The sequence below is a fragment of the Peromyscus californicus genome, unplaced genomic scaffold (genome assembly GCF_007827085.1).
Source record: "Peromyscus californicus insignis strain IS unplaced genomic scaffold, ASM782708v3 Scaffold_22__1_contigs__length_63687245, whole genome shotgun sequence".
Lineage (NCBI taxonomy): Eukaryota > Metazoa > Chordata > Mammalia > Rodentia > Cricetidae > Peromyscus > Peromyscus californicus.
The window spans coordinates 6558430-6576666 of record NW_026294525.1 but is presented as its reverse complement, the minus strand read 5'-3'; the positions used below and the strand labels follow the sequence as shown (position 1 = coordinate 6576666).

Below are 18237 nucleotides of genomic sequence, written 5' to 3'. Positions count from 1 at the left end.
TGTCAAACCTTTATAAGGAAAAGCGGAAAGAGCTTCTGAAATGCTCCGTCCTTATCAATTTTAAGGATGGGACATGGATATGAGTTCTTAGCAGTTGCTAGCTGTCTCAGCCCAGTCAGCAATCATGGTCTTGCATATTTCAGACATCCACAAAATGATTTGGAAAACTGAAATATCTAGCAACATTTCGATGGGTAGATATGTATGTATTCGACAGAACACATTGGTAGGTTGGATAATGAGAGACAGTTTATAAGGCAGAGTAAATTGACATTCATGTTGTAAAGGAGGTTACCACACATAAGTATTAATTCAATAGGAAACAACTCAAGAATATAATTAAAATTGTTCAGTGGATTAACAATAAAAATGTGCAGCTCCACAGCAGGTTTGGCCATCTACTTTTATTTCAAATGTAAATACACTTTATAGATTTTCTTTCATATTATAGCAAGAAGCATTTTATCTGGTCCATACGTAACAGTCAATGTAGTACCATCACAGTGGGTTAGGGTACAAGGCTGACATCACCAACGTGAGTGAGTTTGGAAAGTTGCCAGGACAAGTAACCAGGTCAGCAAACCAAGCCAGGACTCAGGCTAAATGAGAGAAGCCGTCTCTGGGCTGAACCATGTCCCATGAAGCATGAGGACAAACAGTGGCTGAGGGCTGCATGTAAGATGCAGGTCGTGGCAGAGAATTCATGAAGACAGAAAGGAATTATATTTCCAGAAAGACAGGATATTGAGGTGTGTTGAGTTCGTATCTGCAGTCTGTAGGAAACAAGCATCAAGAGGAAACATCTTGGCCCCCATCATCCAACGCTGTAGTGACCAGGGAAGCTCAGTGGTGACTCTCCAGTGCTAGTGTGTGAGTGCTCAAGAAAGGGCTGAAACTTGGTGAGCCGAGCAGGACCTGAGCCAGGCTCCAGAAAAGCACTCCCTGAAGCCCACATAGAAGGGCTTAGATCCCAAGCAAGGGTCAAGGCGGTTGTTGGACAAGCAATAGTGCCCTGGGGGAGGGGAAGGGAAGGTGTTGATAAACTAGACATAAGGCCTATACTGTTTTTAGGTCAAAGGTTCACAATGAATCCTTCCAAATGTATTGTACTTAAGTAATCAATGTTAACTGAAAGAAGTCACTATACTGAATTTCACTAAGCACAGTGTTTGTAGGAAATGAGCCATTATATATATGCATTATTAAAATTCATTAAGCATTTTAAAATTGAAATGTATGTACATGATATAAGCAATACAAATAGGTACATAATACATCAGCGTATCACACAATTTAAAGACATACATGAGCGTTTGTCTGTGGTAAGGAAAGGTCCTCTGCCAAGACTGCAGCATCCACAGACCCACATCGAGCTTGGGCGGCACACAGGCCTTTCCAGACTCCTCTTTTGGTCTGGTCTTCACTGTCTTGTCCTATCATTACCCTTCCCCAAGCAGAGTCCTGAGTGTGCCTTAGGGGTTTGCTCTTACTCACTGGATGAGGAGATCGTGGAGGGAGGGAAGCGAACAGTGAGAGAAGGGAAGAGAGGAAAAAAAGAGAAGACAACATCTCCCCAGGTACCTGCTGACCTCATGAAAGTCAGTCATCCTGAAGTTTGACTGTTTTTATCTGTAAAAAAGGAAGCTATGGATTGTTACAGAAATGACAAAATGAATAATTGCACAGGGACAATAGTGTCCGTCAGTTAAGATTGTACCCCATCCTGTCACATCATGGTTCATCATTTATATTCTGCCTGCCCCCTGCCCCCCTGTCCTTTACTAGACTAGGATGGTTCTGCTAGTCCTGAAGTCTGGCAGTTCTGATGAAGGGATGATGGAACCAGCAAGTCTTCAGGTGTGTATTTCTCGCACCTACACTTCCATACTTATTATAGACCTGGCCAGCTTTATTAATACGTCCATGCTCCCTTACTTAGCGCCTCTTGTAACTACAGGAGGGTGTTTTTTTTTCAAACTCTCAGCTGAGTGTGGAGCACGCGGCAGAAAAGGGAAGATGGGAGAATCAAAACACTCCCCTGACTTGGCAGGTGCGTCTGTAACTGAGCAGTCTCCTACAGGTGGTCCTCACATGAGCAAGTGAAAGGGCCATAGCTTTCCAAAGAACACAACTGCCAAAGCACTCACGTGGCCATCACAGTTAGTGCTGTTGGGCGGTGGAGCAGAGGACAAAGGGCGTTAGTCCATACTTAAATTAGAGCTTGTTTTCGTCCTGGATAATGGGGAGAACAAAAGCTATTATTTTTAAATTATATGGAAATGTGAAAATAAATGCTATTCATATTACGTCTGCCTAAGGCTTTCATAAAAATGCAGTTAATTTCGAAAATAATGTATCTATTATATTTTGTGTTTGTGAGGATAATTTGAAACATATATTTCTACTCAGGGACTTTTGAACTAAGCAGTGGAACAAACTGCAATAATTAGCTGAACCACTAAACTGAAGTTGAATGTTAATGTTTTTTATTTGAACAAATTCTTGTTGCAAAAGAATGTTTGAGAAACTTAAAAAAAAATTTAAACTTTGTACCTACATCAAGAGGCCATGTCTGTAGCCCCCACAGGGACAGGGCAAGGGAGTAAACAGAGGACAGACACACCCCACTGTTTCTGACCTTCAGGAGGGTCTCAAATGGAAGGGGATACTAGGTGGGAGGAGCCTGAAGGAAAAAGCCTCTCCCATCCTTTCCAAGGTCAGTGTGGTGAAGTAGCAGCAGCCAGCACTGGACAAGAAGCCTCCTGTCTTCCTCCAAAGGCATTCTGACTGGGCTTCCTGTTTCTCCCACCTCTCTAATGGCTCGGGGAGTTTAGCTATCCTGTCTCAGCACTTCAGAAGTACCCATGAACCCTTTTTTCATCTTTAAAAATATTTGTTTGTTTATATGTGTGTACGTGTGTGCTCATGTGTGTTTAGAGGACAACTTGAGGGAATCAGTCTTCTCTGTAGCTTGAGTTTTCCTGCCTGGCCCACAGTCAGGGCAAATCTCTCTCACCTGCCAGTCCCACAGCCGCTCAGACCCGACCAAGTAAACACAGAGACTTGTATTGGTTTCAAACTGTATGGCCGTGGCAGGCTTCTTGCTAACTGTTCTTACAGCTTAAATTAATCCATTTCCATTAATCTATACCTTGCCACATGGCTCGTGGCTTACCGGCATCTTCACATGCTGTTTCTCATCATGGCGGCTGGCAGTGTCTCCCTCTCTCAGCCTTCCACTTCCCAGCTTTATTCTCCTCCTTGTCCCGCCTGCACTTCCTGCCTAGCCAATGGCCAATCAGTGTTTTATTTATTGACTAATTAGCAACACATTTGCCATACAGAACATCCCACAGCACCTCTCCTTGTACCATGTGTGTTCCTCAGACTGAACTCAGGTCTTCAGGCTTGGTGCAAGCTCCATCATTCACCGGATCACCTCACTAACCCTAAATAAACGCGTACTTAGAACGTCGGCTAGATCTCTGTAAGTACTGTCCGTGGCTCCTCCCAGGGAGGTGGTGTGAGAAGAGCACCAGGTGTCAGTATCTCCAAAAGCTCCCTGGAGAAAGGAGGGGAGTCCTGGCAGCTGTTCCACCATGGCTAGACTGTGAGGGGACTATGCTCGGCAAATACACCAGGAACAGGAAAGACAGATGTTACTGCATCGACAGGAGGGATGTGGGCACTCAAATCCAGATAAACATGGAGCATTAGTTGCTTGGGCTGGAGATCAGGATTAGGGAATTATTGTTCAAAAAGATGGATTTTTGGTTTTTCAAGACAAAGTTTAGGCGATTGATGCACAATGATGTAAATATACCTACTTGGACTATACATTAAGAAATGGCTGTGAGAGGAGTCCTGCGTGTTCCTGTGACTGTGGGAGCATGAGGTGACAGTTGCTCATTCGGTGCATGTGGGAAGCAGAAAAGAGATTAGATCCAGGGCCCTGAGTGAGCCGGGTCCCACCAGGCAGGTTCCATCTCCGAGAAAACCCACAGCCTGCAAGATAGCACCACAGCTCAGGGCTTTGGGGAGAATGTTTCAGACTCAAACAAGAACGAGAGATGCCTCTTCCTGCTCTCCTTGTCTTAGTAGGGTTTCTCTATCTTCCTCACCTTGGGTGTTTCTATAGGATGCATTGTTCAAGGTTGTGGTTCCCATGTCTCTGGTTTCAGCTTAATTTCAGGGTGATGGGAAGATGTGATTTCATGATCGGGCTCAGAATATGGCCGAGTTACCTTTTACTATGAATGTTTTATTTCTTGGATTATAGTCTATCATGGTGATGATCCAGATGAACAAAATAATTCATGCTGTGCTTTTGAGTAGACTACTCTCTAAATATCAGTCAAGGTCTAGTCTGTTGGTAACACACTCAGGTACCCTATGTCCTCACTGTACTTATTCTATCAATAATTGACAGGGGTGTTGAAATTCGTGGCAATGACTGTTGATGTTTCTGTTCTTTTACAATTCTCAGTTATTTTGCTTCATTTATTTTGAGGCTTTGTCATTAGACATGTAAAGATTTTGGAGTGTTATGTTCTCTTTTTGGATTGACACTTATCAGTGTGAAATGACTCTTCATTTTGATGGCAGTATTCCTGACTACAAAGTCAACTTTGTTAGTGTTAATATGCAGGGTATTGGTTAGTCAATAGGGTGTTATTGTCAACGTGGCAAAATCTAGAATCCCCCGGAGATGAGCCTCTAGGCATGTCTGTTGGAGATTATCTTAGTTACATTAATTGAACTGCTGAGATCTGTCCACTCTGGGCAGCACCACGTTGGGATCCTGGACTACATAAGTGGAGAAAGCAGGCATTCATTCCTCTTGGCTTCCCGACTGCGATGTGATGTGATATGATAGGACCACCTGATTCAAGCTTCTGCTGTCTTGACATCCCAACCATGAAGGACCGCGTGCTCAAACAATGAGCTGGAACTTTCTCCCTTAAGTTGCTTCTCAAACAGTACTTTATCACAGAAGCAAGAAAAACAAGCGAGTCACACAGACACAAGGTTTGTTTTCATTGTGGTTGTGTTGTACATGTCTTTCATCCTGTTGTTACTTTTAAGCTCGTGTGTGTGTGTGTGTGTGTGTGTGTTTATTTTCGAAGCATAGGAAACACATACCATATCTTGCTTTTCTAGCCGTACTTGTATTTTGGGCCTTTTAGGCACAGTTTTGTCTCCTTATATTTCATGATTCATTATTGATATAATTGAGTTCTTATCTATTATCTCTCTATTTGTTTTGTTTTTTTAAATATTCTTTGCTGTGTCTCTCATTTTTCTTCGTTCTTTGAGAAAACTGAATATTTTTATGACTATTTTATTTCTTTGTTGATTTATTTGCTTTATGATTTACAGCATGCATACTACATAATCTTCTTTCACATATTATTTATTTGTCTTTAATTTTGAGATTATAATATAATTACATCATTTCTCCTTTCCCTTTCCTCCCTCCAACCCCTCCTATATATCACTCCTTCCTCTCATGTCCTATTTGCATTGATTTTTGTTACATGCATATATCCATATATATGCATGCATATATTTATATATTCCTAAATATAACCTGCTCAGCCTGTATAATGTTACTTGTATATAGGAGTATGTTCAATGTTGACCATTTGGTACTGGATAACCAACTGCTGTGATCTTCCCTGGGGAAGACTATTTCTCCAACTCTGAGCCTTCCTTAGTTACCTGTAATTCTTTGTATAGGATTGAGGCCTCATGGGCTTTCCCTTGTCCACATGTCTACATGTGCCTAGGAATGTTCAAGCTGGGTCAAGTTATTTCATACTAATTTATTTGTAGAATAGAAATCTTCTTGTTCTTTGCCCTAATGTCTAATATTACTACCATGTACATTATAAACACCATACTACATTATTATTTTTGCAGTAAGCATTCAGTATTTTTTAAAATATGTACCCAAAGTGGGGCTTCTGGGGTTGCAGCATAAAGGTAGAGCTCTTACCTAGCATGTCTGTAGCATGTCTACAACTGTCCTGTTATCTCAGGCAGTCATGTTGTGAGACTTTATGGGGATCACTTCTCATGTTACCAGGAGACAGGTCCCACAGCAAACCCTCTGATCCCCTAGCTCTTACAATCTTGTCCCCTCTTCCACAGTGTTCCCTGAGCCTTAGATACAGGAGTGTTTGTAGATGTGTCCACTGGGACTGGACTCCTCAACTCTGCACTTTGAATGGTTATGGTTTTCCATAATGGTCTCCATTTGTTGCAAAGAGAGATTCCTTGATGAAGGATGAGGACGACACTTATATCTGAAGATTTGGAGCTAGGAACCTCTAATAAGAGAGGACCTGTGTAGTTTTTCTTTCTGAGTCTGGGGTACTTCACTCAATATGATCTTTTCTAGTTCCACGCATTTACCTATAAAGTTCATGACTTCCTTTGTGTTTACAGATGAATATGTGGACCACATTTCCGTTTGTCAGTTGAAGAACATTTAGCTATTGTGAATAGAGCAGTAATGAGCATGGCCAAGCAAGAGTCTGTGGATATGATACTGGGTCCTTTGATTATATGCCTAGGAATGTTCAAGCTGGGTCAAGTTATTTCATACTAATTTATTTGTAGAATAGAAATCTTCTTGTTCTTTGCCCTAATGTCTAATATTACTTCCATGTACATTATAAACACCATACTACATTATTATTTTTGCAGTAAGCATTCAGTATTTTTAAAAATATGTACCCAAAGTGGGGTTTCTAGGGTTGCAGTATAAAGGTAGAGCTCTTACCTAGCATTCATGAGGTCCCATGTTCAGTCCCCAGTCATGGAAATAAAAGCAGTATTAACTTGCCTTTCTTATCCCCTGTGCCCTCTGTACATATAAGTGATCTGTACTATCATTTTCCTTCTATCAAAAGGGCTTCACCAACTCCCTGTCGTTCAAGTGTGCTTAGAAGGATTATTTTAGCTTTTCTATTTCCAACTGTGTTTTCTTAAAGCTTGTTTCTGAGAGGTATTTTGATGCACTCAGAATTCTAGGCTGAGTTTTGATCCCTTCCTGCTTTAGAGAAGCTGCCCCTGGACCAAGCTGTTGCTGAGGAAGCCCCTGTTACCACTCCTGTGCTGGTTCTGGTGTCTCGGTCCTCTCTCTTGTCCTCAGTCTGATGCTGTGTGCTAAAGCTACACATGGGGCTGTCTTTTCTTAACTTCGTGGATGAGGGACTTACAGTGGTAGTGTTTGGGGGAAATGGCCATTATTTCCTTAACATATTTCCCCCTCACTCTCCCAGCTTTCTTTCTCTTGGGGACTCTTGTACAAACGAGGCTGCATGAGTGCCCCCCCCCCCCCCCCCCCCCGTAGCACACCAATGCTCCTGTGACATTCACCAAGGCTCCCTCTCAGGAGAGCTGTGGAAGGCTCTGCCGCTCTTCCCTTCCGCTTGGCTGTCAGTCCTTTGCAGTGGACTTCGGGAATCACAAGAGTCTCTTATGGCTCAGTCTTTTCTGCAGGAGGTGGATCATGACTCCTAAAGTGCTGGGGTGTGGTTTCTAACAGTTGTAGCAGAATTAGTCAGTTTAGCTGGATCAGTCTTTCCATTATGACACATTTTCCAGATTATTTACACACCTACTAGTTCGATGTTCTCCAAATACGAAATTTGTATGCTCAGTACCAGATGCTTTGAGATGCCTGTAAATATCCTTGAGGGTAGTTTGGGGTTGAGGTTAAATTATCTGGGCATCTTAGTCTTTCTGAGGCTTCCTTCAAATCTCTGTTCAGCAAAACCTGAGTATGACCTAGTCCAGATGGCTCAAGATGATACTACTTCTGACCTCATGGGGCCTGGCACTGTGCAGGTCTCCATTCTGCCTGGTGAGAACAAACATGGTCTAGTTTCCCTGGCTCTTCTTGGGTGGTTCAGGTACACTGAAAAACCTCTGCACACTGTTCCCTGCCTCGCCCAGCTCTCCATTTTTATCCTTAAAGTGCCTTTAACCTTGACCTCCAGAGACACTCACCTGCATCCGTGCACCTCATGGAGTTGAGTCTCCTGCTCTGCACTGAGTAACCAGGCGGGCCCTACCCTGTGCCAGGTGCTGGGCCATCTCTAGCCACAATTCTGTCCTTTCTTTGTCTTTCCATCTTGGCTGTGGGCGGATGACCTGGGCTAGAGATGATGGTACTATGAAACAAAACTCAGGGTTTCTTTGGCAATGTAGCTTACTTTTATAGCAACAACAAAACATGTAGATCTTCAACATGTCTATGAAAATACAAAAAGCATACCATGAGCTGGGCGGTGGTGGTGCACGCCTTTAATCCCAGCTCTCGGGAGGCAGAGCCAGGTGGATCTCTGTGAGTTCGAGGCCAGCCTGGTCTACAGAGCGAGATCCAGGACAGGCATCTTAAACTACACAGAGAAACCCTGTCTCAACAAAACAAAAAAACAAAAACAAAAAGCATACCACACAGGGTACAGAGGTGTGTATATTTTGTGTATTGTTGTTACTGGAACATTGACAGTTGGTGGTGGTGGCTAGCAAATCAATGTTTTCTTGGATGAGAGTTCATGTTTTATTTAAATTGTCTTTATCACAGTGCCATGGTGCTTAGTATCCATGGTGCTGTCTGTTAAGTATTCTGAAGGAGAGGCAGTATAATGTTGCCTGTCATCCAAGAGAAATTAATAGTATTTCTTAATATTTCAGCATCAAATATAGCTGCTGCAGTTTAGAAATACCTTCAAAGAAAAAGGGAAATTTTAAGGGGCATCATATGAAGGTAAATAACAGGACAAAATTGAATAACATATTACCAAATTTAAATTTAAAAGTCAGAGTACTGAAAAACCATATTTCATAGTTACTGTTTTTCAAAGAATAAGCAATTCCTAATGGTCATATTTATAGAATTCTGGAGACCTTTCACAGTAAAGCTGGATTTCATTTATAAATTTAAATGATCCTTACTATTCACTCACCATGATTTTATTACAAAGCTTTGCATATCTTGAGCTATTACTTTGCTGTGGCCTTGACTTAGGTAATCCCCATCAGTAAAGTATGGCTTTGCAGCCACTCAGAATTGAAAGTGAGATAAACTTTCTGCACCAAATCTCTCCAAGCAGATATGGAAATTTTTCCCGTATCCAAAAGATGAATGATATCCTGTCTGTCTCCATAAGAATGTTGTGTTTGGTACAGAATTTCTCAATATTGCCTTTGCTGTTACAGTTTGCTTCAGGAAGTATTTATGTGTTTTACAAAAGTAAATAATTCATTTGAATGTATGAATCTATAATTTCACTGAAAATGTCTTGCTTTTTAGTTTCACTTTTGGAAAAACTGCCTCACTTTTTCTTGTCCTACCAATCTGTGTTTTATCAGAATTTTTTAAAAACATGCATCTGTAAGACAGGGTGGAGTGAAGTTCAGTCAACAGGGAAAGAGAAGTCACGGGCAGCGTTTCACCTGAACAGCTGGGTGACTGGGAGAGAATGAATGGAGAACAGTGTCACAGCGAGCGTGGCATAGACAAGTTGACCTTGGAACAAGCTGGGTTTGACAGTGCTAGTCAGAACAGCAAAGGGATATACTGATTTGAAGCTCTGAAGATCTGGGTTGGCATTATTTGTCTGAGAAAATGGAAAGGTATGGGCAGGGATGAGGACGCCCAGAGAGAATGGAATGGAATATGAAACACACATGTTATTTCAGATTCCTCTGTCCAGTAGTCAAACACCCGAGAACTGTCTATCATCTCAACATGCGGCCCTAGCCAAATTTCAACTCTATACTCTCATGCAGCTACTAGACGCTGCACAGCTAGCATGAGAATGGGTTGAAGCTGAAGGAAAGCCCAGTGTCTAGAGGAAGCAGAAAATCCTCAGAAGGAAGTTCAGAAAGATCTTTCTAGATCCTAGGTTCAAGGCCAAGTCAGAAATAGTCTCACTTTATTAACTGACCACATTCTTGCATCCCAAGCCAGTTTCCATTCATCAATAAGATGAGTTGTTCTAAGGTTACAAAGGAGCCGAAAATCCATTACCGTGAGTTCAGTGCTGTGGCATCCCTGTGACGTGTCTGTACAAATCCTGTTGTCACTCCTGGACCATGGCTTCACATCCAGGAAAGTTTGACAAGGGTGTAAAAGAAGAGCATCTCTTGCGTTTTGCGGTATATTCACTCTCATTTACACCCATCCTTTTGTGCGCACAGACAGCCGCTGCAGCAGCGTCTGGAACGTTCCTGCAGTGGGGACAGCGGCAACTGAGCACCTGTACTTCGTATTTCCCAGTTCTCCATTCATGCTTCTCTTCATCCTTCTTTTACCTCCTCCTCCTCCGTGTCTTTTTCTTCCTCCACCTGCTTCCTTTTCTCTCATTCTCGGTTTATTCCACATTCAAATTCAGTCTCTCATGTTTGCTTATTTGTGTACATAGCCTGTTCTCCTTTATGAATTATTTAAATGTCTTGGAGAGAGTATTTTCTCTAACATTGTTGCCCTAATAAAATAGTCACAGTCTGGTAAAGGGGGAGGGTTTGTACTTCACTGATTTTAACATGGCAGGGGAAGGCATGCTTTGTTGTGTGATCGAACACTGTCTTTTGTGCTTGGTTTTATTTCTATTTAAGCATGCTTTAAATTCATAATTACACTTAAGTTGTTAATTTGCAAAATTTATTTAGTGTCTGCTGTCACTCTTTTCCCTTAAATTAAGAACTACGCAACAAATTAGTTCTTACTGATAATTATATTTTCTAAAAACTGTTGAAGCAAATCAAAACTCTAATGTCAAAGTATTTCCTCAAATGAAGTGGAACCAAACCCATAATTTAAGTTTGTTGCTAATTCTCCTTGCACATAAACACTCCTTCTACAGGATTTCCTGTGCTCCCTGGATGATGGACCTGGAGTCATGGGATTCCAGAGTGGATAAGACACACAGAGAGCAAACCTTATCTTCAAGACTCAGTGCTAATGCTCATAGAGGTGCCCTGATCTCTAGGGTCAGGCAAGTTAAAGGCAAGCTTGGTTAAGGAGAGAGGCATCACTGGGAACTCATACCTTTGCAGCCTTAGTGCTGCTCTGGGCAAGAATGGAATTTGGTGTTGCTGCTGTTTTCTCTTCTTCCATTCTTACTTTGGGGCCTGTTTGGTTTACCTAGTTGTCATAGTAGGTGGCTCTCTATTCATGTTCTCTCTCTGTGTCTCTCTCGGTTTCTCTCCCTCTTTCTTTCTTCCTCTCTTTCTTTCTCCCCCGCTCTCTTCCTCTCTCTCTTCCTTTCTTCCTCTCTCTCTCCCTCTCTTCCTCTCTCCCCCTCCCTCCATCCCTGTCTCTCCCCCTCTCTCTCTCTCTATGTAAACTGCAGTCAGCATGATACAAAGACTGCTTCCTTGTGAATCAGATAATATTACAGAAGGACTGGACGTGACCATGATGTCAGAAGCTCTGCCCCCAATCTGCACTGGGTGGGACCAGCTAGCCTTGAGTTTTTATGCTCTCAGCACTTAGTGGGTCTCATTTCTCACAGTAGCAGGGGCGAGTCATAGCTGCTTGTTCTGCCTGGGGTTTGTAGGTGGGGCTGTTCTGAAGGGTGAAGTGTTATAATGATCAGCAACCCTTTGTTACATTTCCACACAGGGTCACATACAGTACTGGTGTGCAGTCATGATCTGGGAAAAAATCAGTTATTAAACTTTCAGCTACAACACAGAGTGTAAATTCTAGAAACATTAGCATGGAGAATTTGTTTTCAAATAAAATAAAATGAGAAGTACACACATGGTTGTATACTGTGGGTGGCATGGTTCCCTTGCTGGCATGTGTGTGGGTCTACATCATCACGTCTTATGGTCGTTGGAGTCCCCTCTCTTTAAATATAGAGTAGATCACATCTTTATACTGTTGGTGATAAGGAATGTATTTAGTAGCTGATCTCTTCCTGCCTCCCTGCAGTAGCTTCCAGAACTCTGCATGAGTCTGTGTCTTTTCTCCTGGCTTCTTCTCTGACCACCATCTTTTGTGTCCCATTCCCTCTTTCTTAGATAACAATTAACACAGGTCAACCTGCAGAGAATAAGGGACTGTCTTATGCTCAGCCCTAAATGGGGCATCTATACCATAGCCCTTGCCCAAGGCTCAGGAATCACCATGGAGGCAAGGGACTGAAAGATGATAAAAGTCAGAGGTCATGGAGGACACTGAAAAGTGGTATTTTCTGGACATGACTGGGTCCTCACACCTATGAACTCACAGCCCCTATAACTGTCTACACAAGACCTGTGTAAGATCAAGCCAGCCAAAATTCTAGCATAGACGGGGAGAGGCTAACAAAGCCTCACCAGTATCCAAGGAACTCTTGGTACTCGATGGCTGCTGGGAGAAAGAGTCAGTTTTCTTCAGGGATATGCCTCAGACAGGTTGCCATGCTTCAGTAGAGGGTCCTGTGCTCATGCATTTACTATCAGCACTAACGGGACTCAGCAAGTCGGGGGAGGTGGAGAACAGACGTGAAGTTGTTGTGAGGGAGATTGGTGGGAAGAATCTGGGAGGGACTGGAAAGGAGGGTGTTAGGGTAGATTTGATTAAAACACACTGTAAACATGAATGGCATTCTCAAAAAAATTATCAATAATCATAAAAGGGGCACACAAAATATAGTCTTCTGTTAAAAAATGCTACATTATTCTTGTGGGGAAAAAACCCAATATATTATTAGTTAAAATTACTATGTTTTTTTGTGTGTGTGTGTGAAATTTTGTATTTCCCTGTATTCACTTTTACTGATAGGAAGTACAAACTGGGAAAATGATTGTTATTATTATTGTTACTGTTGTTGAAATGGGGGTCTCATGTACCAGATTGGCTTCAGTCCTACTGTGTAGCCAAGGATGGCCTTGAACTCCTAATCCTCCTGACTGTTCATGCCAGTGCTAGGAGTACAGGCCTGTCCCTCTGTGCTTGGTCCTTAGAGAAAATTGCTAAGTACTCATGGACAGATTGTATTGTGTCCAGTGAACCACATGTTTCCTGTTCCCCAGACTAAAATATGTTGGGTTTGGAAATATGTTCATTATTCTACTTTGTTTCATTATATTAATAGAAACCATTAATCCTTTAAATATATTTGCTCTTTGCAAATGATTTGAAGGCACTACAAATATGTCCTTAATCCTGGATTCAATGCAAATTGACTTCTTAAACTATAAAATACATATAAGAAAGAATTCAATATAAGCAAGCCAAAAGCCCTCTCAGTCCAAAAAAGAACTAATAATTGAAAGAAAGACCTAGGAGTGTGAATATAGCTCAGTGGTAGAGCACTTCCCTGCCATGTACAGGGCTCTGTTCTCCACCGCTAGTATAAACAACAACAATAACACTAATAGAAGAAAACAGAAAATAAACAGAGCACAAAAAACCACCAGCATAAGCAAACTTGACCCTGCATAAATGAAGTACAGTTGGAATATACACCTTATCTGTGTTACAAGGAGGATCTCAAACTGACACAGATGGATAGTTTTCCTGCGAGTAGATGAGATACTTTTATCCTCTATGTCTTAGTTAGGCTTTCTATTGCTGTGAAGAGAGACTATAACCATTACAAGGAAAACATTTAATTTGGGGTGGCTTACAGTTTCAGAAGTTTAGTCCGTTATCATCATAATGAGACATGGCAGCATACAGGCAGGCATGGTGCTGGAGAAGGAGCTGAGAGTTGTACATCTTGATCATCAGGCAACTGGCAGTGAGCTGTCTCACTGGGTGTAGCTTGAGCATAGGAGACCTCAAAGCCTGCACCCCACAGTGGCACACTTCCTCCAAGGCCACACCCACTCCCACAAAGCCACACCCTCTAATAGTGCCACCCCCTTAGGAGGCCGTTTTCTTTCAAACCACCACGCTCTGCAGTGTAAGATTGCCCCTTGCATGTGGCTTGGACAGTTGGTAGTGTGGACCCCCTACATAAGTCAGGAGGTATTTTTCTTATATTAATACGTTAAGCCAATTCATGTAGTGTTGAAACACTCCAGAGAAGCAATTCAGCTCTAACAGCTTTAAAAGGCAAGTCTGTCTAGCCTTCCGGCATTTGTCATCAGACTGTGGGTTGAGAGGGCAAGAGGCAGGAGCTTCCCTGGCCTCACCCCATCAGCTTTGCATTGTGGCTCCAAGAATTCTCCACGTCCCAGCTTTGTGCAGATGAGTCCTCGGAGAGAAACGCTCTGCATCTCCCAGGCAGAGAAATGAGGTCTGTGATTCAACGGAAGCACCAGTAGCTCCCACGCAGCTGAACCCAAGAGGACGAGGTGACATCCATTCTCTACAGTTGCGAGAGTCACTGCACAGGGGGACTCATTTTCTAATAGATTAGCTCTTCTCTGGATATCCTCAGCCATTATTTATTTAGTTGCTGATCTGGTCCGTTATTACAAGGCAACACTACAGGAAAAATACAACTGAAAATGACACCGTGCACTTTTGTTACAGGTCACACAATAGTTTGAACCTATTTGTATCCAATCTTTTTCCCCTTTCAGCAGCTCAGTATTCAAACTTGGGAATCCCTTGTTGCTATATAGATTTCTGAATTTTCATGCTATTACCCTTTTCCTCTTTCATGCAAACTACTCTGAAAGAATCCTCCATCAGAAACCACTTTTACAAAACCTGAGGAATTGGGTGGTTCAGCAGATAAACAGCTCTGCTCCACTGGGAGTGAAGTTCACGTCCAGCTTCAAGTCTAAATTAAATGAGCTTGATCGTATCTCTTCAGTCTCCTGTGAACAGCAGTCCAGAGTACTGAACTGTATGAATAATTCCACCGTTCTGCGTGATTGATAGTCTAGGCTCGAGAGAGTCCCGGAATTGAACTAACAACCACACTAAATCGTATCGCATCTTTAGAGGAGATAGCCCTGTTTAGCAAGGGCTTGGGTACATGGAAAGGCCATGTTAAGCAGCATGCATCATCCTTTGCAGCAGCTAGGTAGAGGGTGGTACCCGGCTCAGCTCAGCTCTTGGCATCAGGTTCTGCAGCTCAGACTACACTGGGTGATTTATTTCCTTCTCTGGGGCTTCCCTAGCTGCGACTTTTTGCATGTGATATTATATCTACTGATAAATACGTGAATTTTTCTTGCTAAGTAATTTATCTCCAGCAGTGATAACAGATATCTGTATCTTAAAAAACGAAAATATTCCTTTTGCTGAAGTCTATGTGCATTCTCTGGGATCCAGAAACCCATTGCATCTTTCTACTTACTATTTGGCTATTTAAAAATCAATTTTAAAGTGAAAAAACATGAGCATTCAATGGCACCGCTGTTTAGTAAAGCAAGGATGTCACAACTGCATCTGAGCCCATCTGCTCTGTGCTTAGTTAGTCCTGGTCACTGCTTTACTGTGTAGAAGTCAGAGCCCAGGTGAACCAGGACAGAAGGACAAGGGGGCAGCCCAGGCAATGAGCACAACTGTGCTTCCCCTGAACAACCCTACTAGGAATTTTCAGACTTAATTCCACTCTTCAATGGCATAGAAAGTTTCTTTGGAATATACAGCTTGTCAACGGATATATGCAGAGGAGAATTAATTTCAAATATAATATTACAAGTAATTCTTGAAGAAGAGGACCCTTCCCCTAGAAGTCAGCATGAATAAAACAGTAATTTGAATCCAGTGGAAAACAGAACATTGAAAATGACTTGTTCCCGTGAGTCCTGGGGTTAAAATGACCTTGAGATCATTTCTGACTGACTCAAGCTAACACATCAGAGAGCGGTGATTTGTCTTTGGACCTGTCTAGATCTGGTACAGAATCTGACTGGCAGGTCTTGTGTACACCATCTTCTTCCACCCCTCCCTTTTCTGTCTCTGTCTCCCTCGCCTTCTCCTTGCCCCTCTTACCACCATTGTTCCCCTGGCAGATGTCAGTCACCTATAATGACATGGAAGAATGATGGCACATTCTGCTTTCAAATGTAAACTCACTAACTCTGTGGACCTTCTAATGTATGCATGAGCTGTGTTTCGGATTTTCCTGTACACAAAGCACAAAACCTGAAATGGAAAACAGCATATAATTTATTGATACTTTCCTTAGAAGGTCTATTAATCATAAGGACGAAATGCTACTATGGTGCACCAATTTCAACTTTTTTAAAAGATTTGATTACAGGAAAACTAAACCTCTGTAATCTCAGTACCTTTTCATTGTTTGTATTTACTAATTGGTAAATAAAGCCCATTGTTTGCTTTGTGGATATGAGTGTCAAGCATCTTTACAAAGCACACACTTTCCTATATTTTAGGGTGTGTCATAGGTTGAGGGTGAAATGTCCCCAGTAGGCTCACTTGGTCTCCAGCTGGTGGCATGGTTTGGGACAGCTGTGGAACCATTCAGGGGAAGTGAAGCCTTGGGAGGAAATGAGTCGTGAGGGGCAGGCCCTGGGATTGCATTGCCCAGCCCCGCTTCTTCGGTTCACTCTTTGCTTCTTGAGTACAAATGTGACCACCTGACCCTCTGCTCCTGTCTGTCTGCTGCCACATCTTAGCCGCCAGAATGGCCTGCCAACCTCGGGGAGTGTGAGTCAAAACCGACCCTGTCTCCATATGATTGCTTTGGTTGGGTTATATTATCCCAGCAACAGAAAAGTAACTAAGAGTGTAATCTAACAAGCTAAGCTAATTAATTGTTTCATTTTATATGTGGTAGCAAAGAGCTCAAAGCAACAGTCTATTTTGATGTATTTTAAATTAAGTTTTCTGCTGCATTAGAAAAGAAAATGATGATTTGGTTATTTAATTGTTAAACTAATGAGGCAGGTGTTCTGTAATCTCTTGCCTCATGTTAAGCACGAGAAACATGGGACACACACACACATCCTTTTCTTACACTCATATATGGAAAAAAGGCTATACAACTTCTTGATTTTTTTTTTTAGTAATGTTAAATTGCTCAATTTAGAATTAATAGCCCCAACTATTTAAACCTTACTTTCAGAATTGTAGAAGCATTTGGCCACAAACACTGGTTCACTCTCCAAATGCTCCTGGCACCTGATGCTGTATAGCACCTCCGACCAGTTAATGCAGGGCAGTTCTCGTCTCTCCTTACTAACATTTGCCTATTAACAAGTTTTGAGGCTTACTAGGAGCCTGGCACTCTGCTGGGCGGTGGAAATGTGTCACTTACCCTTTCAGATCACATGGTGTGCAGGTGCACATCTGGAGGGGAAGGCGGTGCTCTGGCAGGTGTATTCTTTGACTCCTAATCCTATAAAGTGGTTCTTCTGTTAATTTGCAGAGATGAGTGTTGACAAATCAGGTCATAGCTTGTTTTACTTTATCCTAAATTAAGGATTAACCCGAAGTCAGTAATTGAGAATATAGAAAAATAAGCTTATGATGGTAATTAACTGTGGGACACAGGACCAGCAACTGCTGCTACTGGGTGGCAGGAAATATATCAGCTATTGTATAAATATACCCAGAGATCACTGCTCTGCGCTAATACGCCTGGATTTAAAAATGAAATTGTCTTGACATTGCCTGTCATTTTCATGCTTACAGGGAAGGAAGCCAGAGACAGATGGGGTCAGGAAGGAAAGGAAGGGAAGAAGGAAGAGCGAAGTAGAGGGTTAATTAACTGGGTCAAGTGGGCGGGGCTTCCACGTAGGAATCAGGGTGTCCTGTCTGCTGGGGATACAGAGCACTGTATGATTCATTTGTGATGCTGGTCCTTCCCAAACTGTCCAAGATTCAGCACTCACAGCCTCCTGGTCTTGGGCAGCAGCAAGGGAAAGGGTGGGTATGGCAGCAGGGCCTGACCATACACTGGAAATGGGGGTTGTTTGTGTGTCAGTCAGAACCACTCTCCAAGGCCTTCTTCCTATTCTCATTTCCTTTCCTAACCAAACCCACTAGGATGGCAGCAATACTGTAGGAGTTCACTCACCTAGTATAGACAGATGGACCGAGATGGAGTGGAGGCTAGCAAGAGGTCCGGGGACCAAGGAAAGCAGAGAGACTCTTGGGATGTAGTAAAGGAGACAGGGAATCAAATCCTGTGTCTCTCCTCTGATTCCCCCGGACTGCCCACACATCTGTGCACTGCCGTTCCTGAGTCCACTGTTCATGTCTCATGTGAAAGACACAATGAAAGGCAATACCAGTGCAGCAGGGACGTTCACATGGCTCAGAACGGGGACAGAAGACAATAGCAGCATTCAGTT

General features: G+C 42.5%; 1 protein-coding gene and 1 long non-coding RNA gene across 3 annotated transcripts in view; one reads left to right on the top strand and one right to left on the bottom strand.

The window, feature by feature from the left end:
• Pacrg (parkin coregulated) overlaps window positions 1-18237 on the top strand; it is a 458018-nt gene that overhangs the window by 159004 nt on the left and 280777 nt on the right. The window lies entirely within an intron of this gene.
• Window positions 9937-18120, bottom strand: LOC128118303 (uncharacterized). The gene is made up of 3 exons (XR_008221140.1): window positions 17961-18120; window positions 17199-17353; window positions 9937-14446 (listed from the first exon to the last, which is right to left on the bottom strand). It is a non-coding gene; the product is annotated as an uncharacterized LOC128118303 (long non-coding RNA).